This window comes from Protopterus annectens, chromosome 3.part1, assembly GCF_019279795.1.
Source record: "Protopterus annectens isolate FY-2018-M chromosome 3.part1, PAN1.0, whole genome shotgun sequence".
NCBI classification, from domain to species: Eukaryota; Metazoa; Chordata; order Ceratodontiformes; family Protopteridae; genus Protopterus; species Protopterus annectens.
The window spans coordinates 1809002173-1809028856 of NC_056732.1; the positions used below are offsets into that span (position 1 = coordinate 1809002173).

The 26684-nt window shown below is 38.6% G+C and overlaps 1 long non-coding RNA gene across 2 annotated transcripts in view; it reads left to right on the plus strand.

Annotated features, from left to right (window-relative positions):
• Positions 1-251: 251 nt before the first annotated feature.
• LOC122798919 overlaps positions 252-26684 on the plus strand; it is a 56017-nt gene continuing 29584 nt past the window's right edge. Inside the window, exons 1-4 of one of the 2 annotated variants that reach the window (XR_006364349.1) lie at positions 252-321; positions 4050-4118; positions 6348-6416; positions 7819-7848. This is a non-coding gene — a long non-coding RNA (uncharacterized LOC122798919). Of the gene's footprint in view, positions 322-4049; positions 4119-6347; positions 6417-7818; positions 7849-26684 lie in introns of those variants that run through there. The other variant, XR_006364348.1, reaches the window with a different exon arrangement.

Genomic DNA, 26684 nt, shown 5'->3' on the forward strand with positions numbered 1-26684 from the left:
ACCCTCAGTACACTTGACATTTTATTGTCCGACTAAGAAAGTCAAAAAACAAGTGATAAGGAAAGCTCAAAAACCAGTGGGGACTGGAAAAAAAATATTATCTAATCTTGTCTGTTTGAATACCTGCTGCTAGACTTAAATTTATACTCTTACATTGCAGGAGCTCAGAGAATATTCAGAATAGAAAATTTGGTATTAAATTTAAATTATGCCTTATTTTATCAATAAGTCTATTTTTCTTTACGACTCTAGGTTTGCTGAAGAGAAGGGATACAAGGCAGCTACATCTTGATGGCAGTCTTGGTGCAGTTACTGGGGCTGGTAAGTATTTCTTTTATTTTCTTTCACTATTTAGCATTGAAGTAATTCATTTATTTCTGTAGTCATCATGGGACCATTAGTAAACCCCCAAAATGGATTTCAGTGCATACTAGGCACTGTGCACTGTGCTACCAAATTTCCGGAGGCAGTACCTCTATGCAAAAATAATCACATAAGCAAATACCTAAATATTGAAGGATGAAAATAAATAGATATAAAATAAGTCATAACTTAGCTGTTCTATATTTTAAAACCTGAGTTCAGAAAACTGATTTGGCAACTAATCTGAGCACAGGAAAAATACCTAACTGTAGTTATTTTATCTTTATATATGGTTCTGAAATTTAGACTGGATAAGTTATGAAATATTTTTCTGGTTATAATCTATTCATTTTTATTCTTGTATTTTTGTATGTTTGGTTATGTGATCTTATAGCATCACTGATTACGTCATTTTCAGTTTCATGAGATGGAGTTTTCCTTTAACTATTTGCTCTGGAAGACAATTGATGATTTGTTTTTCAGTTCATGTAAGTAAGCAGTTCATAAAAGAGTCTGCTGTAGCCCTACAAGTACCAAAGTAATGTGGTTGACCTTTCATGCAGGGGGAATGGTTGCCTAAAACAGGGTCTTGAAGTTATGTTACAGTGTAGACTAATTACAATGGACATTTCTGACAAGGCCTGGGCATCCTCCTGAGAAGGAATCCAGAAAATAAAATTGCCAAAGATTCCAAAGACAACCACTATGTCAAGTATGTCAAGAATCTAAATGACAATGCTCAGATCTGCTCTGAGCTAAAACAGAATGGCATTAAATATACTGATCCCAAGGATATTGCCAATATCCTGGCAGATCACTTCAGTGCCAACTACACCCCCCTCTCACCCCCTAAATGGCCCATCTCATTACCGGAAGATTGCCAAATTCCAGTAATAACTGCCACACAGGTAAAAAACGCACTCTCCAAAGCTAAGAATACAGCATCCATGGGACCAGATGACATCCTGGGCTGTGTACTACATGAACTACAATATGAACTGGCACCTCACCTAAGTGTCATGTTTAATCATAGCCTCACCTCAGGTTTCGTGCCCACTGAGTGGTGCAGAGCTACAGTTATCCCACTCCACAAGGGGGGATCCACCTTGGATCCCAGAAACTACCGTCCCATCAGTCTGACAATCCTTATCTGCAAGGCCACGGAGCGTATTGTCATGGGACTTATAAACAAAAACATTGTCAACCTTCAAACACTGGACCCCACCCAGTTTGGGTTCGTGAAGGGCCGATCTTGTCTGCTGAACCTGATTGACTTCTTCGAATCAGTCTCCAGAGCCATGGACAAGGGTAAGGTGGTCCACACAGCCTATCTAGACCTTGCCAAGGCCTTTGACACCATCCCCACACTGGAATAATAGATAAACTTACTAAGCTGGGCATTAATCCCTACGTCACCCAATGGGTTGCTAACTTGCTTACTGATAGAACCCACAATGTAAAAGTAGCTGACTCCAAATCCAGCTCCAGACAAGTGACAAGTGGAGTACCTTAGGGTTCAGTCCTGGGACCGCTCTTGTTTGGCATCTACTTCTCTGAAGTACAGGCCAACACTAAGGGACTCTGGATAATAAAGTTCGCAGATGACTGCCAACTGGGAACCATTACTTGAATCCCCAAATGATGTGGATACTCTACAAAAGGGCCTTACAGAAACAGATGCTTGGTGCCAGAGGCATGGGCTCAAGCTCAATGCCAAGAAATGTATAGTTATCCCCTTTGGGAAAAAACATGTATCCGTGAATTACCATATAGGTGGCAATACACGAAACACCGAAAGTTTGATAAGAGACTTAGGGACACAGGTGGACAGTGGTCTCACCTTTGATAACCACATCGCCACAACAGTCAGGAAATCCTTCTATGTGGCACACCTCATCACTAAGGGCTTTTCATCCAGAAAAAAGGAGGTCATTGTCCCACTGTACTCATCCCTCATTAGACTCATTATAGAATACAACGCCACATTTGGTATGTACCTCTGAAGACATCTGCAACAACTGGAAAGGCTGCAGAAATACCTCACTAAAAGAATCACAGGCCTAAAGCAGATGCCCTATGCTGACCGCCTTAAAAAACTCCAGCTATACTCTGTCGCATATCGTCGACTCAGAGGCGATCTTTGCTTAACATACAAGGCCATGTCAAACCCAGAGCTGTTGGACATGCTACACTTAAAGAAATCCCAATCCCTCAGAGCCAGATGCTCCAGGGATCTAAACCTTGTCATCACAATAAACAAAACATGCTGGAGGAATAGGTTCTTGATCCAGAGACTCCCCAGAGTCTGGAATAGATTGCCCATACATGTCAAGCAGAGTGCCTCTTTGGTCCTCTTCAAAATTAAACTTGACGATTGGATGGGAGAAAGGAAATTCACCCCGGGGATCACGTCAGTCACCCTGCTAAACAGGGGTCCAGGGAAGTAAATAGTGTGGGAAGAAATAGCCAGGGAATTGTTATGGTTAGGCTTGTATAGGCCCTAGGGCTGATAGCCTAGTACCAACCTATGAACCTATGAACCAGAGTAACATACCTTAATGGAAAGTATCTGTATGTTTTGGACTTTTATTCTTGCTTCTTAGGAACACAGAAAGGAAGGATTTGACTCTCATAAGTAAATCATTCACTGTTTGTTGGGCTCTTGGACTTTTGAAAAAAATGTAACACTATATGTTTTCTTCCCATATTCTTATTTTGGTGCCACAAGTCAAGAAATCAAGTAAAATTTGCCCATGGTATGTGAAAAATATTTGATGACATCATAAATAAAAACATGCAGCTGCAGAAATGTCATACGTTGAATTGCTTATGCTATTAAGGTGTCTTAAGTTATTTCAGAAGCGTGTGCGTACACAGACACACACAGATACACACACACACACACACACACACACACACACACACACACACACACACACACACAAACACATACACACATGCACAATACAATGCCTGCTTTCAATCATGATAATATATCAGCTTCACTGATATTAGATGATCTCAGCAGCTACATTAGCATGGAGGGATGAAGCCCTGACTATGACCCAGGTGACCCAAGTTCAGCAAGTGCCTTGGATACTGTAGGAGCTGTCAAAAGGAGGAGAGGAGTGATGAAGCTTAAACCTGCTCACTTCTGTTTTGGGTTGGGGCTTGTGCCTGTGGACACACTCACTGTGCTAGAATCCTTATAGGAAACAAAGAATCACCTGGAGGTGTATGTCAACAACTTGAAAGGCCCAATTAATGACTTCACATGGAAAAGTATATATCACAAAGGCTTATTGCATGCCATCTCCTTGGATGCTAATACACATGCACATGTCATCAGGGCTGCAACTAAAAACCCTGCACATATTCAGAATAGTGACATCCCACCAGTACACTTGACCATTTTATTGTCATCGACAGGGAAGTAATTGGCCATGGGACTCCTGCCCAGAGGGAGTGACCAGAATAATAGAGCAAGTGATAAGGAAAGCTCAAAAACCAGTGGGGGCTGGAACAAAAATATTATCTAATCTTGTCTGTTTGAATACCTGCTGCTAGACTTAAATTTATACTCTTACATTGTAGGAGCTCAGAGAATATTCAGAATAGAAAATTTGGTATTAAATTTAAATTATGTCTTATTTTATCAATAAGTCTATTTTTCTTTATGACTCTAGGTTTTCTGAAGAAAAGGGATACAAGGCAGCTACATCTTGATGGCAGTCTTGGTGCAGTTACTGGGGCTGGTAAGTATTTCTTTTATTTTCTTTCATTATTTAGCACTGAAGCAATTAGTTTATTTCTATAGTCATCATGGGACCATTAGTAAACCCCCAAAATGGATTTCAGTGCATACTAGTCACTGTGCACTGTGCTACCAAATTTCCAGAGGGAGTACCTCTATGCAAAAATAATCACGTAAACAAATACCCAAATATTGAAGGATGACAAATAAATAGATATAAAATAAGTCATAACTTAGCTGTTCTATATTTTAAAACTTGAGTTCAGAAAACTGATTTGGCAACTAATCTGAGCACAGGAAAAATACCTAACTGTAATTATTTTATCTTTATATATGGTTCTGAAATTTAGACTGGATAAGTCATGTGTTATTTTTCCTGGTTATAATCTATTCATTTTTATTCTTGTATTTTGTATGTTTGGTTATGTGATCTTATAGCATCACTGATTACGTCATTTTCATTTTCATGAGATGGAGTTTTCCTTTAACTGTTTGCTCAGGAAGACAATTGATGATTTGTTTTTCAGTTCATGTAAATAAGCAATTCACAAAAGAGTCTGCTGTAGCCCTACTAAGTACCAAAGTACTGTAGTTGACCTCTCATGCCGGGGGAATGGTTGCCTAAAACAGGGTCTTAAAGTTATGTTACAGTGTAGACTAATTACACTGGACATTTCTGACAAGGCCTGGGCATCTTCCTGAGAAGGAATTTAGAGTAACATACTTTATCGGAAAGTATCTGTATGTTTTGGACTTTTATTCTTGCTTCTTGCCAACACAGAAAGGAAGGATTTGGCTCTTTCATAAGCAACTATGTAACCAAGTAACTGTTGGGCTCTGGGACTTTTGAAAAAAAGTAACACTATATATTTTTTCCCAAATACTTATTTTGGTGGAAAAGTTCAAAGAATCAAGTAAAATCTACCCATAGTATGTGGAAAGTATTTGATGACATAAATAAAAACATGTACATGTAGAAATGTCATACATTGATTTGCTTATGGTATTAAGGTGTCTAAGTTATTTAAGATATGTGTGCATACACACACACACACACACACACACACACACACACACACACACACACACACACATACATGCGCACACACACACATACACGCGCGCGCGCGTGCGCACACACACACACACATACATACATGCATACATACACACACACACATGCACACACACACATGCACACGCATACACACACACGCACACACACACACACACACAGATGCACACATGCACACACACACATGCACACTTGCACACACACACACACGCACACACACACACACACACACACACACACACACACACATGCATACACACACACACACACACACACACACACACACACACACACACACACACACACACGTGCGCGTGCACCACACAGTACCTGCTTTCAATCATGTGATAATATATCAGCTTCACTGGTATTAGATGATCTCAGCAGCTACATTAGCATGGAGGGATGAAGCCCTGACTATGACCCAGGTGACCCAAGTTTCAGCAAGTGCCTTGGATACTGTAGGAGCTGTCAAAAGGAGGAGAGGAGTGATGAAACTTAAACCTACTCACTTCTGTTTTTTAGTAGGGGTGTGCCTGTGGACACACTCACCATGCTAGAATCCTTATAGGAAACAAAGAATCACCTGGAGGTGTATGTAAACAACTGAAAAGGCCCAATCAATGACTTCACATGGAAACGTATATATCACAAAGGCTCATTGCATGCCAACTCCTTGGATGCTAATACACATGCACAGGTCATCTGGGCTGCAACTAAAAGCCCAGCCCATTTTCAGAATAGTGGCACCTTCCCAAGTACACTTGACCATTTTATTGTCATTGACAGGGAAATAATAGGCCATGGGACTCCTGCCCAGAGGGAGTGTCCAGAAAAATAGAGCAAGTGATAGGGAAAGCTCAAAAACCAATGGTAGACTGGAACAAAAATATTATCTCAACTTGTCTGTTTGATTACCCTCTGCTAGACATAAATTTATACTCTTAGGCTGGCAACTTGACACCATAAAAACCAACTGCCAATCATTAGCGAACCGGAGTTCTGCTGTGGCGACCCCTTACTGAGAAAAGCCGAAAGGCAAACAACAACAACAACATTGTAGAAACTCAGAGAATATTCAGAATATAAAATTTGGTATTAAATTTAAATTATGTCTTATTGTATTAATAAGTCTATTTTTGTTTATGACACTAGGTTTTAGGAAAAATAGGGTTACAAGGCAACTACATCTTGATGGCAGTCGTGGTGAAGTTACTGGGGCAGGTAAGTATTTCTTTTGTTTGCTTTCATTATTTATCACTGAAGCAATTAGTTTTTTTCTGTAGTCATCATGGGACCATTAGTAAAACCCAAGAATGGATTTCAGTGCATACTAGGCACTGTCCACTGTGCTACCAAATTTCCAGAGGCAGTACATCTATGCAAAAATGATCATGTAAACAAATACCCAAATACTGAAGGATGAAAATAAATAGATATAAAATAACTCAAAACTTTGCTGTTCTCTATTTTAAAACCTGAATTCAGAAAACTGATTTGGCAACTAATCTGAGTACAGGAAAAATACCTAACTGTAATTATTTTATCTTTATATATGGTTCTGAAATTTAGACTGGATAAGTTATGTGTTATTTTTCCTGGTTATAATCTATTCATTTTTATTCTTGTATTTTGTATGTTTGGTTATGTGATCTTATAGCATCACTGATTACGTCATTTTCATTTTCATGAGATGGAGTTTTCCTTTAACTATTTGCTCTGGAAGACAATTGATGATTTGTTTTTCAGTTCATGTAAGTAAGCAGTGCATAAAAGAGTCTGCTGTAGCCCTACAAGTACCAAAGTAATGTGGTTGACCTTTCATGCCGGGGGAATGGTTGCCTAAAACAGGGTCTTGAAGTTATGTTACAGTGTACACTAGTTACAATGGACATTTCTGACAAGGCCTGGGCATCTTCCTGAGAAGGAATCCAGAGTAACATACCTTAACGGAAAGTATCTGTATGTTTTGGACTTTTATTCTTGCTTCTTGCCAGCACAGAAAGGAAGGATTTGAATCTTTCATAAGTAACTCATTCACTGTTTGTTGGGCTCTGGGACTTTTGAAAAAAAGTAACACTATATGTTTTTTTCCCATATACTTATTTTGGTGCCACAATTCAAGAAATCAAGTCAAATCTGCCCATGGTATGGGAAAAATCTTTGATGACATCATAAATAAAAACATTTACATGCAGAAATAGCATGCATTGATTTTCTTATGGTATTAAGGTGTCTAAGTTATTTAAGATATGTGTGCATACACACAAATACACACACACACACACACACACACACACACACACACACACACACACACACACACTCACACGATACAGTACACTTGACCATTTTACTGTCATCCATAGGGAAATAATAGGCCATGGGACTCCTCCCCAGAAGCAGTGACCAGAAAAATAGAGCAAATGATAAGGAAAGCTCAATAACCAGTGGGGACTGGAACAAAAATATTATCTCATCTTGTCTGTTTGATTACCTTCTGCTTGACTTAAATGTATACTCTTATGTTGTAGCAGCTCAGAGAATATTCAGAATATAACATTTGTTATTAAATTTAAATTATGTCTCATTTTATCAATAAGTCTATTTTTGTTTATGACGCTAGGTTTTCTGAAGAAAAGGGATACAGTGCAACTAGGTGATGGCAGCAGTCTTGGTGCAGTTACTGGGAGCATAACGTTTTTATTTTATTTGCTTTCATTATTAATCATTTAAGTAATTCATTTATTTCTGTAGTCACAAAGGACCATTAGTGATATCTCAAAATGGATTTCAGTGCATACTAGTCACAGTGGACTGAACTGATTTGGCAGCTAAGACTTAGCTCAGAAAATACCTAGTTTTAATTATTTTATCTCTATGTATGGTTTTGTAGTTTAGAGCAGATAGGAAATATTTTATTTTTACTTGTTATAATTTATTAATTTTTATTCATGTATTTTAGTATGTTTGGTTATATTATCTTTTATCATCACTGATAACATAATTTTCATTTTCATGAGACTGTGTTTTCCTGTAAATATTTTCTGTGAATGATTATTGGAGATTTGTTTTTCAGTCTATGTAATTAAACAGTGCACAAAAGTCTGGACTATAGCCCTACCGAGTACCAAAGTACTACAGCTGACAAGACATACAGAGGGAATGGTTACTTACACATAGCATCTTGGAGTTATGTTACAGTGTAGGCAAATCTCTGTGGACTATTTTGACAATTTTATTTTATTTTATTTTATTTTACATTTGTTGACCGGGCTAGTCTAGCTGGATATATTTCCATTTTCAGTAGAGGCCCGGGGAGAAAAGCTCCAAACAAAACATAATAAAGAGACATGTTGTTAATAAAGACATAGAATTAAAAATAAGAAACAATAAGAAAATTTGGTAACAAAATCAACAAACATTAAGGAACACAAACAGTTGTAGTCATACATAATGTTAGGTCAGTTTCAAAGCATTTTACATAATACATAAAGGTTTATGCAATAAGGCATCTGCCATACAGATAACAGTTAAAGCTGAGATGGGTAGAGAAGTAGAAGGAGAATGTAAGATAAAAACAGAGGGAAGAGACAGGAGTTAGGAAGTGAGAGAGGAAAAGAAAGAAGACAGTCAAGAGGAGGTGGGAGAGATGGGAGAAGTAGGTCAGAGCATGGTAGTACAGCAAGGGAAAAAAACAAGGTAGATGCTAATTATTGAGCTTAAAGTAGGGTTAAAGGTCAAGAGAGGAGGGGGAGAGGGAAGTTAGCCTGGAGTACTACAAGAACAAAGCCAGTGGTTTTGGAAGTACAGTTTGATTTGTTGTTTGAAGAGAGGTAAGGATGTGATTAGAGTTAACTCCTTAGGCAGCAAATTCCATGCTCTGCCTACAGTATTAGTGAATAAAGAGTCACCAGCTAAGTTGTGGGCCTTTGTGGGTTTGGTCATGAGTTTACAAGAGGAACGAAGAGAGGTGAGATTGTTATAAGGGAGTAAAAGTTGTGATAGAATAGGGGTGTTATTAGGTTGGTACAGTAATTTGTGGGCAATAGTAAGTTGTGAGATAATAAGAAAGTTTTGTAGTTCCAGCCAGCCTAAGTGTTTCAAATTGAGGCAGTGATGGGTTCTAAAAGGGTTACCAGTGGCGAAGCGGGCAATGTTATTGTAGCAAGTTGCTAGTTTGTTTAGGTTAGTTTTCTTGAGGCTGGTGAAGATAGGAGAGGCATAAAAGAGAGTAGATATAAGATGGGAGTGAGCAATAGTAGCTCTAGTAGATGGGGTGAGAAATGGTTTAATACGGTATAAGGATCCTATTTTTCTGTTAACTGATTTGATGGTGTTGTTGATGTGTTGGTCAAAAGAGAGATTGTTATCAATGGTTATTCCTAGCAGTTTAGTTGTAGAGTCAGGAGAGATGACAGTGTTGTTGTTTGAGGAGATGGTGAAATTTAGTGGAGGGGTACGAGGGATGTGGGTGAAGAGGAGAAGTTTGTTTTTTAGCATTAAGAAGAAGGTACCATCTAGTAAACCATGTTTCTACTGTGTTGAACATAGTTTGAGTTAGTGAGGTTAGATCTGAGGAGGAGGATGCTGAACAAATAATAGTGGAGTCGTCCGCGTATTGAATACAGGTAGCTTGAGGAATTACAGAGTGGAGATCATTAATATAGAGGGAGAAGAGAAGTGGACCAAGAATAGAGCCCTGAGGGACTCCAATAGAAATGGGAAGTAAGGAGGAAATGTGGTTGTCCCAGAGAACGGCTTGTTGTCTGTTACTGAGATATGAACTAAACCATTTGATGGCAAGGCTATCAAATGAGAGGGATTCAAGAATGCTAATTAAAGAAGAGCGGTTGACCATGTCAAAAGCTTTAGAGAGGTCAATGAATAGGGCAGAAGAGAAAAGATTATTGTTGTGATTGCTGTTAATGGTATCTACAAAGGGAAGGAGGGCAGTGGTGGTGCTATGGTGAGGTCTAAAGCCATGTTGACAGTTAGCTATAATATTGTGAAGAGAGAGATACTGTACAAGTTGCTGATGAATACATTTCTCCATAATTTTTGCTAAAGGAGAAAGAAGAGCAATTGGTCTATAGTTGGAGTAGTCAATAGAGTTACTGCCTTTGTGTAGTGGGATTATATGAGACTTTCCAGATATCAGGGATGGTTCCCTCTTGGATGGTCCTATTTATGAGTATAGTTATTGGGTATGCAATTTCTTTGGCTGCCTTTTGCAGAAAAAGGGAAGGGAGCTTGTCAGCAGAGGGGGTACAAGGTTTCAGTTTGAGAATAAGTTTATAGATGAAGGAGGTAGAGATGGGTTGTAGAGAGAAGTTGGAGGAAGAGTTTGCTAGATTATTTGGAGGATAGAAGTTATTAGTGTTCAGTTGTCTAGCAAGAGATTGAATAGTTTCAGTAAAGAAGGAGTTAAAAGCATTGGCAGTTTGGTGAGGGGTGTCTGGGTCAGCATTTAGTGGGGAGGGAGTTTTAGCTGTTCCTGGTGAAAGGAGTCTATTGATTGAGGACCAAAATTGTTTGGGTTTATTAAAATGGGTTTCTTGAAGTTCACAGTAGAACTTTCTTTTGTCAGTGATTATAGCTTTTTTGGTAAGATTTCTAAGTTGGCGAAAGTGAAGAAAATCAGAGCTGATTCTATGGGATCTCCATTTGGCCCAAACCTTATTTTTAGAGAGGATTAGTTTTTTAGTTTCATTTGAGAGCCAAGGGGCTGTATTAGATTTCATTCTAATAGTACGCTCAGGAGCATGTTTATTCAAAATGGAAAGGAAGGTAGAATTAAAGAATAATACTGCTTCATTAAGTGGAAGTATTTTTAAGGTGTTCCAGTTACAAGCTCTGAGTTCATTTTGAAATAGGTCGATTTTAAAGTGTTTAGTAGAACGTATTTTTCTTATATTAGGGAGGTGAAGATAGTCTGTCTTCTCTCTTGTAATATAAGTTAAGCAATGATCACTGAGGTCATCAGGCATAGTTCCTACTTTATATGTTATGTTAACTTTGTTTATGAGTATCCAGTCTAAAATAGTCTGTTTCTTACTTAATTTATTAAGCCTTGTTGTAGAGGTAATGGTTTGGGTAAAACCATTTAGGTTAATGTGAGAGGTGGGATTTTCAGCATTAATAATATTCCAGTCTATATTAAAGTCGCCAAGAATTATAGTTTCTTGGGGGTAGTTGATGGAAACCCAGCTGAGAAAGTCTTCTATGATCGGTATATTGTTTCCAGGTGGTATGTATATGCAGATGATGTAAAGGGCTTTCTTTGCATTAAGTTGAAGTTTAGTGATGATGGCTTCCACCTTACTATCTTGGGTTGGACAGGCTGAAAGGGTAGAGATATTAAGATGATTCTTAAACAGAATTGCCACTCCACCACCCTTTCGTTTAGTACGGTCAAGCCTTAGTATATTATAGCCTTGTGGTATAATCTCAGTATCTTTAGTGGCTGGCTTTAGCCAGGTTTCTGAGAGACAGAGAATGTCAAAACAGTGTGTATCTAGGAGGGCGTGTAGGTAGGGTACTTTGTTGTTTACACTTCGTATGTTAAGATGCCCTATGAGGAGGGTATTATTGGAGATTGGTCTAGATGGTTGAGAAGAAGGATACACGGGGCCAGGGTTGGGGTGAATGTCACCATCTTGTAAGGTAGGATCATCAGGCTTAGATGTGAGTTTGATTCTGAGAAGGGTTAGAGGTCTTATTTTTTTATCTGAGGGTAGGGTATAGGTGAGGTGAGAGTGCCTATGGAATTTGGGTAGGTGGTAACTAGGGGTGGAATTGGCATTTGAGAATGAAGAGAGAGAAGTGTAAAAGGTAGATGTATGTGTTTGTGTGTGGTTTGGCTGAATATAGAGTGGGTACCCACTCTATATTCAGCCTGGGCATCTTCCTGAGAAGGAATCCAGAGTGAGATACTTTAAAGGAACGTATCTGAATGCTTTGGTCTTTTATTCCTGCTTCTTATCAACACAAAAAGGAAGGATTGAACTACTTTGTAAGTAACTGCTGCCTTGTTTTTAGACTCTGTGAGATTTGAATAAATAGAAGTCTACATGTTTTTTCCTCCATTTTTTCATAACTTTATTTTGGTGCCACAAGTCAGGAAATCAACTTTATTATGCACATAGTATATGAAAATGTGAAAGTGTGATTGCAGCATAGATAAAAGCATATGCATTCTGAAATGGGACACGTTGACTTAGTATACTACACTATCTAAATATTTTAGGATAAATGTATGTGTGCACATGGGTCTATATTACCAGGTCAAATATATAAACTGGTAATATCGAAATTCAAAAACCTTGAGCGACTTCTTTCATGCAGGGAAAGAATTCCCATGGCCGTAAAAAAAAAATCTTTTAAAACCAAATGAAGTGGGGGGCTTCACACATCCACCCCCACCCCCCAACTAAATATACCAACTCTGATATTGCTCTAAATCTGACAAAAGGGCAAAATATGCATAATGGCCAAGGGAATTATTTGCCTGTGTGAAAATGGCCATTCCTGGTTTTTGGATTTCGATATTACCAGTTCGATGTTTAGGTATTTGAAAACCTAAAGTTTCGATCTGGTAATATAGACCCTGTGCACACAAACACACACACTCACACAATACAGCACCTGCTTTCAGTCATATGCTTATGTAGCATCTCATGTATTATTACCTGAATTGTCCAGGTATATTGCATACAGAGGTGACGCCTTGACTATGACCCAGGTGACCCAGGTTTGAGCAGTGCCTTGGGTGGTTGTTGAAGCTTCCAGAATGAAATGAAGAATTATGAAACTTAAGCCTGCTCACCTCTCTTTGGGGCAGGGGAATCGGCTTGTTCTCGCAGTTGGCATGCTAGAATTCCTGGAATTGAGCAGGCATCATACTGAGGTGCATGTTAACAATTGGGCAGAGCTAATTAATAACACCACATGGAGATGTATGCAACACAAGGGCACATTGCATGCCAGTGCCTTGAATACTAATGAGCACGCATGAGGCATCAGGGCTGCAACTAAAAACTCAGAATGATGGCACCTCTCCTAGTACACTTGATCATTTTATTGTCATCCACAGGGAATGAATAAGCCATGGGCCTCCTGCCCAGAGTGAGTGACCTAGAAAATAGAGCAGGTTAGAAGGAAAGCTCAATAACCAGTGGGGGACTGGAACAAAAAATATTATTACCTCATCTTGTTTGTTTGATTATCTCCTGCTAGACTTAAATGTACACTCTTATGTTGCAAGAGATCAGAAAATATCCAGAATATAAAATTTGTTATTAAATTTAAATTGTGTCTTACTTTATCATTAGGTCTTGGTGGCGGTTTTGGTGGCAGTCATGGTGGAGGTGTTGGTGATGGCATTTTTTTTTTATTTCATCGTTTACCATTTAAGTAGTTTATTTAATTCTATAGTTATCATGGGACCATTAGTAAAACCCTAAAATGGACTGTGCTACCACATTTTCAGAGGCAATACCTTTATGCAAAAATAATCACATAAACAAATATCAAAATATAGAAGAATTAAAATAAATACATATAAAATAACTCATAACTTCGCTGTTCTCTATTTTAAAACCTGAGTTTAGAAAACTGATTTGGCAAATAAGAATCAGCACAGAAAAAATACCTAATTTTAATTATTTTATCTCTATAAACACTGCTGAAAACTTGTTAAATTTTCTTCCTTTTTATTGGTGTATTTTTGTACGTGTGGTTATTGATCTTATACCATCACTGATTACGTCATTTTCATTTTCATGAGACTGAGTTTTACTATAATTATTTTCTGTGAATGATTATTGGTGATTTGTTTTTCAGTCCATTTACTTAAACAGTGCATAAATGACTGGGCTGTACCCCTACCAAATATGAAAGTACTATGTTTAGACAGGATAGGATAGGATAGATAAGTTGCTACTAAGATAACTGCCCTTGTGAGCCATTTCAAGCCTAGCCAATTATCCCTTGTGAGACTCACACCCTGCACCTGGTGTTTGCAAGGCAAACACCTTAACCATTAAGCCACCCTCTTTCATTCTGAGAGAATGTTTGCCTAAAACAGGGTATTGAAGTTATGTTACAGTGTAGACAAATCACTGTGGACTATTCTGACAGGCCTGGGCATCTTCCTGAAAAGGAACAAAGACTGACATACTTTAAAGGACTTTTATTCTTGCTTCTTGCCAAAACAGAAAGGAAGGATTGGACTGTTTTGTAAGTAACTGCTGCCTTGTTTGTTGGACTCTGTGAGGTTTGAAAAAATGGAAGGCTGTGTGTGTTTTCTTTTTCATTTCTTTCATAAACTTATTTTGCTGTCACAAGTCAAGAAATCAAGTCTATTACGCATATAGGATATGAAAATGAAGCATGTGCGTTCAGAAATGGGACACACTGACTTAATATACAATGGTATCTAAATATTTTAACATTCAAAAATGGGACACACTGACTTACTATACAATGGTATCTAAATATTTTAACATTCAGAAATGGGACACACTGACTTACTATACAATGGTATCTAAATATTTTAACATTCAGAAATGGGACACACTGACTTACTATACAATGGTATCTAAATATTTTAACATTCAGAAATGGGACACACTGACTTACTATACAATGGTATCTAAGTATTTTACATTCAGAAATGGGACATGATGACTTACTATACAATGGTATCTAAATATTTTAACATTCAGAAATGGGACACACTGACTTACTATACAATGGTATCTAAATATTTTAACATTCAGAAATGGGACACACTGACTTACTATACAATGGTATCTAAATATTTTAACATTCAGAAATGGGACACACTGACTTACTATACAATGGTATCTAAGTATTTTACATTCAGAAATGGGACATGATGACTTACTATACAATGGTATCTAAATATTTTAACATTCAGAAATGGGACACACTGACTTACTATACAATGGTATCTAAATATTTTAACATTCAGAAATGGGACACACTGACTTACTATACAATGGTATCTAAATACTTTAACATTCAAAAATGGGACACGCGGACTTACTATACAATGGTATCTAAATATTTTAACATTCAGAAATGGGACACACTGACTTACTATACAATGGTATCTAAATATTTTAAGATAAGTTCATGTGTGCATACAAACACACACAATCAATAAAGTACCTGCTTTCCTTCATATGCAAATACATCATCTTTACCATTATTACCTGAATTTGACAGCTACATATCATAGAGACAAGGCAGAGGAATTTGTGTTAAAACTGTTTAACTTCTCTTGTGTTTGAGACCCTCATTTGTGCATAGCTGTGCACCACACTGCAGGTTTTGTGCTGCTGTGTATAGATGCAAATGCTTATAAACATTATTTTCCCTTGAAATTTGCTAGATTGGTAGATTATAGGTTCATAGATTAGTACTAAGCTAACTGCCCTTGCGAGCCATTTTAAGTCTAGCCAATTATCCCTTGTGAGACTCAAACTCTGCACCTTGTGTTTATAAGGCAAACACCTTAACCATTAGACTACCCTCCATAGAGTACCCTCCGAAGCTCCATTGGCTCTCTGTTGGCAACCCAGATGTGCATTGCTACCTAGCCAGTAACTCTGTTACCATTTTGGCATTGGCACAGTCTTCCACACTTAGCCCCTCCACAGAATAGCCTCCTTTGTTTGTCTCACAAGCAAACCCTGGTCCATCTAGCCCATTCCAGTAATTACTACTATATATGTGTGTATGTATATATATATATGTATATATATATATATATATATATATATATATATATATATATGTGTGTGTGTGTGTGTGTGTGTGTGTGTGTGTGTGTGTGTGTGTGTGTGTGTATGGGTTACCATTACTACATCGAGAGCCCATTCCATCAAAGCCAACTTCACCGACATGGCAGATCATCGACATCGGAAGAGCTGATGTTTAGCACATGGTAACTAACCGTTCAGCCATCAACCTTCAAAAACCACCAACAAAACAAAGCCAACAATGTGGGGGGCTATGCCCCCACACCCCCTTAATAAATATTCCAATTCCAAGAATGTACTGCCGTAGGGGTAAGGGAAAAATGCAGGTTGATGGCCAAACAGTTACTTACCGTGTGGGAAAGGTCAGCTCTTCAGTTGTCAGTGATCTGCCATGTCGGTGAAGTTGGTTTCGATGGAATGGGCTGTCGATGTAGTAATGGTAACCCATATAGATATATAGATATATATATATATATATATATATATATATATATATATATGTATGTATATATATATATATATATATATATATATATATATATATATATATATATATATATATATATATATATATATACCTCTTATAACTGATGGAGTGTTTCCTACAATTTCTTGTGCCAATCTGATTGACATGGGCATCCTGAAGCAATGTAATAATTGCCTGAAGTATATTGACAACCACTTGCTCCTAAAGCAAACAAACACAATGTGTGAGAGCTTTAACTATATCATGAAATTAGAATCGGTTCTCTCACATAACATTATACAAGACCTCTAACAGGTTGTCAGTCCACACATCTCCCCTCTCACACAAGATATGGTCAAGACATATAAACCCACATATGCGGAGGTACTCACTAAGAGCCTACCAAAAGACCATAAACCTCCCAAGAACAAACAACATACACATACCGGTACATGAACAGAACCCACCACTACACATAACAAGACACATATCGGTGTCTCAACAATTAAGCCCCTAAGGCTAAGGTAACAAATCTAATGTTAGGTGACTCAACAGTGAGACACAAGGATTTTCCCCTCAACAGGCTGAACAAGTAGCAGGTCACGGTCAACTGCCTGTAAGGTTTCAGGATCAGTCAAATCACACACACATTCAAGGTGCTCAGCAAAAAGTAGAAATGATGATCCTGTAATAGTACATGTTGTGTGATTGACTTGAGATGTACCTCTCTGGACTATAGAAGAGAGACGTGACCAAACTCTCAGATTATGTATCCTAGGCAGGTATGTTCCTAGCCCTAAGCAGCATTCTACCTTTACCTAGGATGATGCCACAATACAGACAAAAATTATTTATTTCAATAATTGGCTTAGATTCTGGTGTCACTGGAGGTGGATCCAGTATCTGTCTACCTGGGAAGACATGGTCGACAGTCCACACTGCTTTGCCAGAGATGGCCTTCATCTGCCTCCTCAAGGCTTTCAGATACTGGCAAAGATACCTGCCTCTCCCATAGTGCCTTTTTTAGACAACATCCAAATAACAAAAATTCCCACATAAAGAAATCCACTAAAGATAAACTCAAGGTCATGCTGCTTGATGTAAGGCACTTAAACAATAAACTGGACCCCCTGGAAGCACTCCTTAACTTGGAGGATGCTGACATTTGTGCACTTACTGAGCCTTAGTTCAAGGCCACTGACAGATCCCTGGCCGTAAAAGGCTACAACTCCTTTCACATGTTCAGACCTCAAAATGAGCATGAAAGAACCAGAGGTGGAGGTGTATCCATCTTCATTAAATCCAAATACACCACAATACTGGTGAAACAGTATGACTCTTTTGAGCTTCTCCAGATCAATTACCTATAGGTAAAATATCCCACCACATCATCGCTAGCTACCGTTCCCCTGCCATGAACCAGGAGAAACATACCACCTACCTGGACTTGCTAGAGTCACTCAGTATACAGCCAAACACCCTAGTCATGGAAGAGTTCAACTTTCCTTCATCGACTGGGTGACTTACATGAGCACAAACACAATCACTATGAAGTTCCTGGACTTTGTTTATTCAAATACCATGGAACAGTTGGTTTGCACCCTCACAAGGGGCTCAAATGTCCTTGAACTAGAGCTCTGCAACATGAGGGGTCACTAAACTTCCCCTGTGTGCTGCCCTCCCTGCTAAGGTCAGACAATAAATCTTAGCCTCATTTGAAGTAAAGTATCAAACCTGACACCCCCACAGGAGTTAAAAAAAAAAACAGAAAATTTTCTCCAAAACAAACTATTATGCACAAAGTGATGGTATAAAAAGTTTCAAAGGCCTTGCTAACATAGCCAACAATGAGTCCTATGCATAGAAATACACAAATGCACTATACAGCCACTTAAACAAATGCCTTGACTTGGCTGTACCCAAAAAGAAACAAAACAAGGTCTTCCTGAAAAAACAAGCCACCCTGGTGGACTATCAGTATAAATAAGCTATAGAACAAAAAAATAAATAAACTGATATCTAAGATCAGGAGGGAACTTAGTCAACAGAGGAAGAATACTCTCCACAGCTTGAACAAGCACAGCTTTCCAAACTGTAGGTGTTCCTTCTATTGCAATTTATCCACACTTCAAATCTGTTTTTAAAACTATCTGCTTTTAAAAAAAGTAAACTGCTCCTTATTTAAAGTATTACTACAAGACAGATTAGCATACACACAGGTTAGTTTTTCTGATTGTAGTAACTTACTTTGGCCACCAGGAGGTAACACAATGCCAGCAGTCTACCACATTCCTTGCTGTTTTAACTAATAGTACCAATAGCTTTTAGTTTAATATTGTCTTAACTCTCAGTAGTTCCAGTATATTTAGGTTTAATGTTCCCAGCCACACTCTAGAGTATTATTTAATCCCTAGTATATCTTCTGTTCCCTTTGTCTCCTGTTTTTAAATTTATATCTGCAACATTTTCATCTCTGGCTTGCTCTCATTCCCTCTTCAGCTTTGATTTTCACAGTTTCTTTCTTTCTAATTGTTTCAGTGCTGTTTCACACTGCTGACCTTACCCTGTCAGTACTGGTTCCAACCAGCTAGGCCACTGTGATATTTATCTCCAGTCTCTATTCCAACCCCTCCCCCAGTTTATTTCACTTTCTTTTTTTTTTACAACCCCTCCCCCAGATTCTTTCACTTTGCCTTCCTTCCTGTGGCACCATCTTTTACCTTTCTGAACCACGCTAATCCTTTCCCTATACCACTGTGAGAACATCCCCTACCTCCTTGCATACTTTTGTCTGAACTTCCCTTACAGTCCACTGATTGTTTTTCACTTTTGACCTTAATTATTCCTTCCCTTGGCTGTACCCACTCCGTTCGCCCTAAGGGCTCACTCCGCTCCCCTACCCTACCCCAAATTCCACCCACCCATAATACCCCTACACTTATACTTAGCTAGCCACTCCCACCACTTCCACCATCCAATCCAAACTACCCATCATACACCCAAAATCTCCTCCCACAGTTCACCCATTACAGTAAGCCTACCCTTCAGAGTTTGCTACCAAACACAACTTATCCTGCTAAACTACTAAACAATTAACCTAAACCATAATCTCTTACTCAAACTAACTTTACAACTTAACTCACCCCTTACTTCTTCTCTAATAACCAACATCATGGCCCTCAAATCTCTAACCCTACTTACTCAAATAATACTTCTAATTACCTTAACTTACCTAAATTAGATCACCCAACCTACTAATGCAAACCACTCCCCCATTTCAAACCACCACCCCATCCTATACAAAGTACACATCTACTGTTATTCTTATATCTCCCAGTCTCTACCCCCTGAACACTAGCATGCTCCATTTGTATATACTCTTACCTAACTCAAAAACACTGTTCCCAACTACACTAGTCTAATGTCCACAAATCTCTCTACCTGTATACTACACCTCAAACAAACCAAATACCTCATCCATCATCTTATGTCTAGCCTTCTCTCTGGGGACATCCACCCAAACCCAGGCCCCTCTACCACACTGCATCCAACCCCCTAGCAACAGGCAAACCCCTCCACTTCTCAGCTCTAGATGCTCAGAGCCTATGTAACAAAATTCCAAGCCTTCATGCTTGGCTTCTGCATAACCAGCCCAATATGCTCTCCATCTCAGAAACATGCCTTAAGCCCCACAAACAAGATTCTAAAATAACTCCTCTCGACTAATGCATGTTAAGGAATGACAGAACATGAAAAAATGGGTGGGTGTAGCACTCTTTTACTCGGCATCCCTCTTAGTCACCCCCTATATCAAACCCTTTCCCAAATCTGGCAAGGCAGAAATAATACCAGCTCTACTCCACCTAAACAAGCATATACTCATATATGTTATCTCCGTCTATATTCCCCCTGAAGACAATATCTCATCCCTTGAAGATATTCTCTCCTGAGTCTCTACCAACATTATTCAAGAAACCATAATTCTAGGGGACATGAACATAAACTGGGTCACAATCCAATCTCCCACTTACTCACTCAATATTAACTTATATAACTTTACAAACTAATCAATTCCACTACCAGGCCTTCCAAGAACTCCATCACTGGAACTATAATAGACTGGATTCTGTTATCCCATCCTCACTATATCTCTGATAGTGGTATTCTCCCAGACCAACTAGCTGACCACTTCCCCACTTTTGCCCACCGTCTTCCCTCTTCTATACAACTAACTCACACCTATATTTCCACTTATTGCCTAAAGAACTTCAATGCTGAAACCTTCTCAAATGCACTAAAAAGCACAAACTGGAACCCATTAAAAACACTTTCCCTAGATAATGCTCTATCCTACTTTAACTCTACTTTCACAAACCTGCTCAACTCCTTTGCCCCTATAAAAACAAAACTTATAAAAAGTAACCCTGTACCCTGGTTAACCAAAAACACCTTGGCTACTATGCGACTCTGTGACAAAGCCTGGACATGTTACCATAAATATAAAACCACTATTGCCCTAAATGAATATAAAACACTACAAAATAAAGTAAAAAAATGTATTTCCTCAGATGGCAAAGCCTATTTATCCACTCTCCAAACCAACCACACCACCAATCCCAAACTATTTAGGAAAGGAATCTCATCTCTACTCAACCCAGGGAAAAAAAGAAAACCCTTACCCCAACCTAGATGCATCTGACATGGACTTGGCCACTAAATTTAACTCTTTTGTCACAGAATCCATAAGCAAGTTAACATCATCCTTCACACCTCTACAACCCCTCCTCAGCATTCTCCCATCCCTTCCACCCCTAGCATCCCTTGCCCCCAACCTCCACCTTTCTCTATCAATCCCATTTCTATATCCACCTTAAAAAAACATCTCCTAAAATTAAAACCTGGTTCCAATGTCCCTGATGACATTCCCACCTGCTTCCTAAAAGTAGCCAGAGAAGCCATTGCTCTCCCTATCAGCATACTAATTAATTGGTCTGTCTCAGAAAGCCAAGACCACAGCTCTGGAAGAAGGCCTTTATTATTCCTCTCCATAAAGGTGGCAATAATAATGACATCCCAAACTTTCACCTTATCGCTGTCCTATCCCCTATTGCTAAGCTACTTGAAAAGTGTGCACATCAACAACTCTTACCCTACCTCATCAATATTCAGCTTCTTACCCCACACACAACATGGCTTTAGACCAGGTCATAGTACCTCCACTGCCCTCCTCTCCTTCCTAGAAACAATCAACAAAGCCTGCGACTCTGGCCACTTTTTATCCACTCTTTTCCTTGACCTCTCTAAAGCATTTGACACTATTTCCCACAACCTCCTTCTTACCAAACTCTCTAAACTTAACCTATCCCCTTCCTCTACCTAGCGGTTCTCAAGCTATCTCACAAACAGGCAACAAGCAGTTAAATGGAAAAAAGCTACCTCACCATTCCTTAATACATCCACAGGCATTCCCTAAGGTTCCATCCTAGGCCCCCTATTATTCAACATATTCATAAATGATTTCTTCCAAGCCATTCCTAACTCCAGTCTCATCCAATATACCGATGATTCTACTATAATCTGTCCCTCCCCTTCCATTACAACTCTTAACTATCTAACACAAGCTGCCTTCTCTTCCAGTGATCAGTGGATGCTAAACAACCATCTAGCCCTTAATGCAACCAAAACAAAACGTATGCTATTCAATGCACCTTAAACCTCTTCCCTAGACAAACAATCCTTCATAATTACCAGCAATAATAATACCCCCAAAGAACTAGTCTCTGACACAAAGTTAATAGGAATTATCCTCGACAATCAACTAAAATATGATAAACACCTGCAAGCAAATATAAAAAAAAACCATAAAAAATTAGGTATGCTTTACCGCCACAGTTGCTTTATCTCTCCCACCACTAAGATTATATTCGCTAATACATACCTCATCCCATCACTTTTATATGGTGCATCTATCCTAACCAGCCTACAATCTTCCCTCAAATCAAAACTCTCATCTTGTTATAACAAAATATCCAAATTTGCAGCAGGTCATAGAGTCTCTTCCTACCACTGTAATTGCCTTCACCAACTAAGTTTGTAAACTTGTTAAATTTTCTTCCTTTTTATTGGTGTATTTTTGTACGTGTGGTTATTGATCTTATACCATCACTGATTACGTCATTTTCATTTTCATGAGACTGAGTTTTACTATAATTATTTTCTGTGAATGATTATTGGTGATTTGTTTTTCAGTCCATTTACTTAAACAGTGCATAAATGACTGGGCTGTACCCCTACCAAAGATGAAAGTACTATGTTTAGACAGGATAGGATAGGATAGATAAGTTGCTACTAAGATAACTGCCCTTGTGAGCCATTTCAAGCCTAGCCAATTATCCCTTGTGAGACTCAAACCCTGCACCTTGTGTTTGTAAGACAAACACCTTAACCATTAGGCCACCCTCCCTTTCACACTGAGGGAATGTTTGCCTAAAACAGGGTCTTGAAGTTATGCTACAGTGTAGATAAATGACTGTGGACTATTCTGATAAGGCCTGGGCATCTTCCTGAGAAGGAATAAAGACTGAGATACTTTAAAGGACTTTTATTATTGCTTCTTGCCAAAACAGAAAGGAAGGATTGGACTGTTTTGTAAGTAGCTGCTGCCTTGTTTGTTGGACTCTGTGAGGTTTGAAAAAATGGAAGGCTGTGTGTTTTTTTTTCCATTTTTTCATAAACTTATTTTGCTGTCACAAGTCAGGAAATCAAGTCTATTACACATATAGGATATGAAAATGTGAAAATGTGATCATTAATAAAAGCATGTGCATTCAGAAATGGGACACACTGACTTACTATACAATGGTATCTAAATACTTTAACATTCAAAAATGGGACACGCGGACTTACTATACAATGGTATCTAAATATTTTAACATTCAGAAATGGGACACACTGACTTACTATACAATGGTATCTAAATATTTTAAGATAAGTTCATGTGTGCAGAAAAAAGACTCACACAATAAAGTACCTGCTTTCCTTCATATGCAAATACATCATCTTTACTATTATTGCGTGAATTTGACAGCTACATATCATAGAGACAAGGCAGGGGAATTTGTGTTAAAACTGTTTAACTTCTCTTGTGTTTGAGACCCTCATTTGTGCAGAGCTGTGCACCACGCTGCAGGTTTAGTGCTGCTGTGTATAGATACAAATGCTTATAAACAAAATTTTCCCTTGAAATTTGCTAGATTCGTAGATTATAGGTTCATAGATTAGTACTAAGCTAACTGCCCTTGCGAGCCATTTTAAGCCTAACCAATTATCCCTTGTGAGACTCAAACCCTGCACCTTGTGTTTATAAGGCAAAAACCTTCCATTAGACTGCCCTCCCTAGAGTACCTTCTTTAGCTCCATTGCCTCTCTGTTGGCAACCCAGTTGTTCATTGTTACCTAGCCAGCAACTCTGTTACCATTCTGACATTGGCACAGTCTTCCACCCTTAGCCCTCACAGAGGCCTCCTTTGTTAGTCTTACAAGCAAACCTTGGTCCATCTAGCCCATTCCAATAATTACTACTATATATGTGTGTATATATATATATATATATATATATATATATATATATATATATATATGTATATATATATTATATATATATATATGTGTGTGTGTGTGTGTGTGTGTGTGTGTGTGTATATATGGGTTACCATTACTACATCGACAGCCCATTCCATCAAAACCAACTTCACCAACATGGCAGATCATCGACATCGGAAGAGCTGATGTTTAGCTCATGGTAAGTAACCGTTCAGCCATCAACCTTCAAAAACCGCCAACAAAACAAAGCCAACAATGTGGGGGGCTATGCCCCCACACCCCCTTAATAAATATTCCAACTCCAAGAATGCACTGCCACAGGGGTAAGGGAAAATGCAGGTTGATGGCCAAACAGTTACTTACCGTGTGGGAAACGTCAGCTCTTCAGTTGTCAGTGATCTGCCATGTCGGTGAAGTTGATTTCGATGGAATGGGCTGTCGATGTAGTAATGGTAACCCATATATACATACATATATACATGTATATATATATATATATATATATATATACATATATATGTATATCTATATATATATATATATATATATATATATATATATATATATATATATATATATATATATATATATATATATATATATATATATATATATATATATATATATATATATATATATATATATGTGTATATATGTGTATATATATATGCATGTATATATATGTATATGTATATACCAGAAAGGCTCATCCAGACTCTACTACACTTTGCTGTGAAGGAAAGGTTAGTTTGCTTTTATTTTTTGTATTTCTGTATTGCCTTTCTATATTTTGAATACTGTAGTTTGTTTTCTTTACCTTGTGTTTTGCTTGCATTCTGTTTTAACAGCATATTAAAACTTCAAAAGAGACCACAGCTCTCTCTGTTCTGAGTCAGGCAGAATTTTTTTCTCCTCCCTCCCACCCATTGAAGTTGTTTTGTTAAATAGCACTGTCTTTCTAGTTGCCCGCCTCTTATGTTAATCTGACCATATATCTCATTTCTCTACTTTCACTGGCTTATGTGAGTAATCACAAAACCATCACTTTTGAAATCCCACCCCTTCAATTATTTAAATTTATTGGCCATCCTACAGTATTTCATAGTACCAAAATACAAAAGTAACCACCCCTTTCAGTCCATCTTGCTGTTTTAAAAATAATAACTCTCCACTAAACCTTAACTTTTTAAACAGGTAAAACTCAAGTTACCTACTTTCATATCTAACTTCTCTAGTGCACACTGCAGAGTGCATTCTTTTCAATCTTACCTTTAAGCATCCCTGTTACTAGCACTTTCTCTAATACCTAAAAGATCATCTCTACTTGACTCCAAGTAGACTTTTCTCTATCTGTTAAACCTAGCACTTGCTCCTACAGTACTTATTACCTTGATACGGCACTCTTATAGATAGCACCCCAAAAGGCAAACCCCATTTCTCGGTCACCCACGTCCCCGGAATCTCTTTTAAAGTTTTTTGTCTAGTCCTTCTAGCATGTCGAGGGATCAGTTGCTAGTGTCCTCTCCTGCTCAGCTGGTGAACCTGGGAATATTGAGGCAATGTTACAATTGCCTCATGTACACAGAACAACCCTCTCCTCCTCCCACAAAACACAAATACATGCGAGAGATGCAACTATATGGCCAAACTGGAGGCTGAGCTCTCTCAACATAGGACTGGCAAGACCAGTCAGGAGGAGAAGGTTACCACACACACTATAGACCCAGTCTCACATAGTACCATCACAACCTCAAATCATACACATAAACACACAAAGACATACTCGGCTCTGATCAAAAATCTACCAAAACAGCAGAGGCCACCAAAGCAGACACCCAAACAACCACTACCTCAGAACACAACACCTGCAACACATAGACCTCACAGTCAGAATGTCAAACAGTCACAGCCCTTAAGGCCAAACACAATGCCAGACACACTAGTCATTGGTGACTCCATAGTCAGACACACTGACGTCCCGCTCACCAGACTGAGTAAGGAGAAGGTCACAGTAAGCTGCCTGTCGGGCGCTAGAATCCGCCACATAACGCAAGCACTCAGGTCTCTCAACAGCAGGTACAAATACGACTCAGTCATTGTCCACGCTGGTGTAAACGACCTGAGACGTACCTCCCTGGACTACATGAAAAGAGACATTGAGGAGCTCTCTGATTATGTAGCCCAGGCAGGTATGACCCTGACCTTGAGCAGTATCCTACCTTCACCAAGAATGATGCCACAATACAGAGATAAGATGATCAGCTTTAACAATTGGCTTAAACTCTGGTGTCATTCAAAGGGGATCCAATGTCTGTCTGCCTGGGATGACATGCTGGACAAGCCACGCTGCTTTGCAAGGGACGGCTTGCACCTGTCACCCTGGGATTCCGGATATTGGCAAAGGCTCTTGCCACCCCATAGTGCCTTTTAGGCAAGGCTCAAATTCTAAACCTACCACCCTAGAACACAAAAAGGAAAAAACTAAGGGTAATGCTGCTCAATGCCAGAAGTCTAAATCTCAAAATGCACGCACTCGAGGCCCTTCTCAGTATGGAGAACATCGATGTCTGTGCAGTGAAAGAAACCTGGTTCAAGGCTCCTGAGAGCACCCCAGCACTATCAGGTTTTACCTCT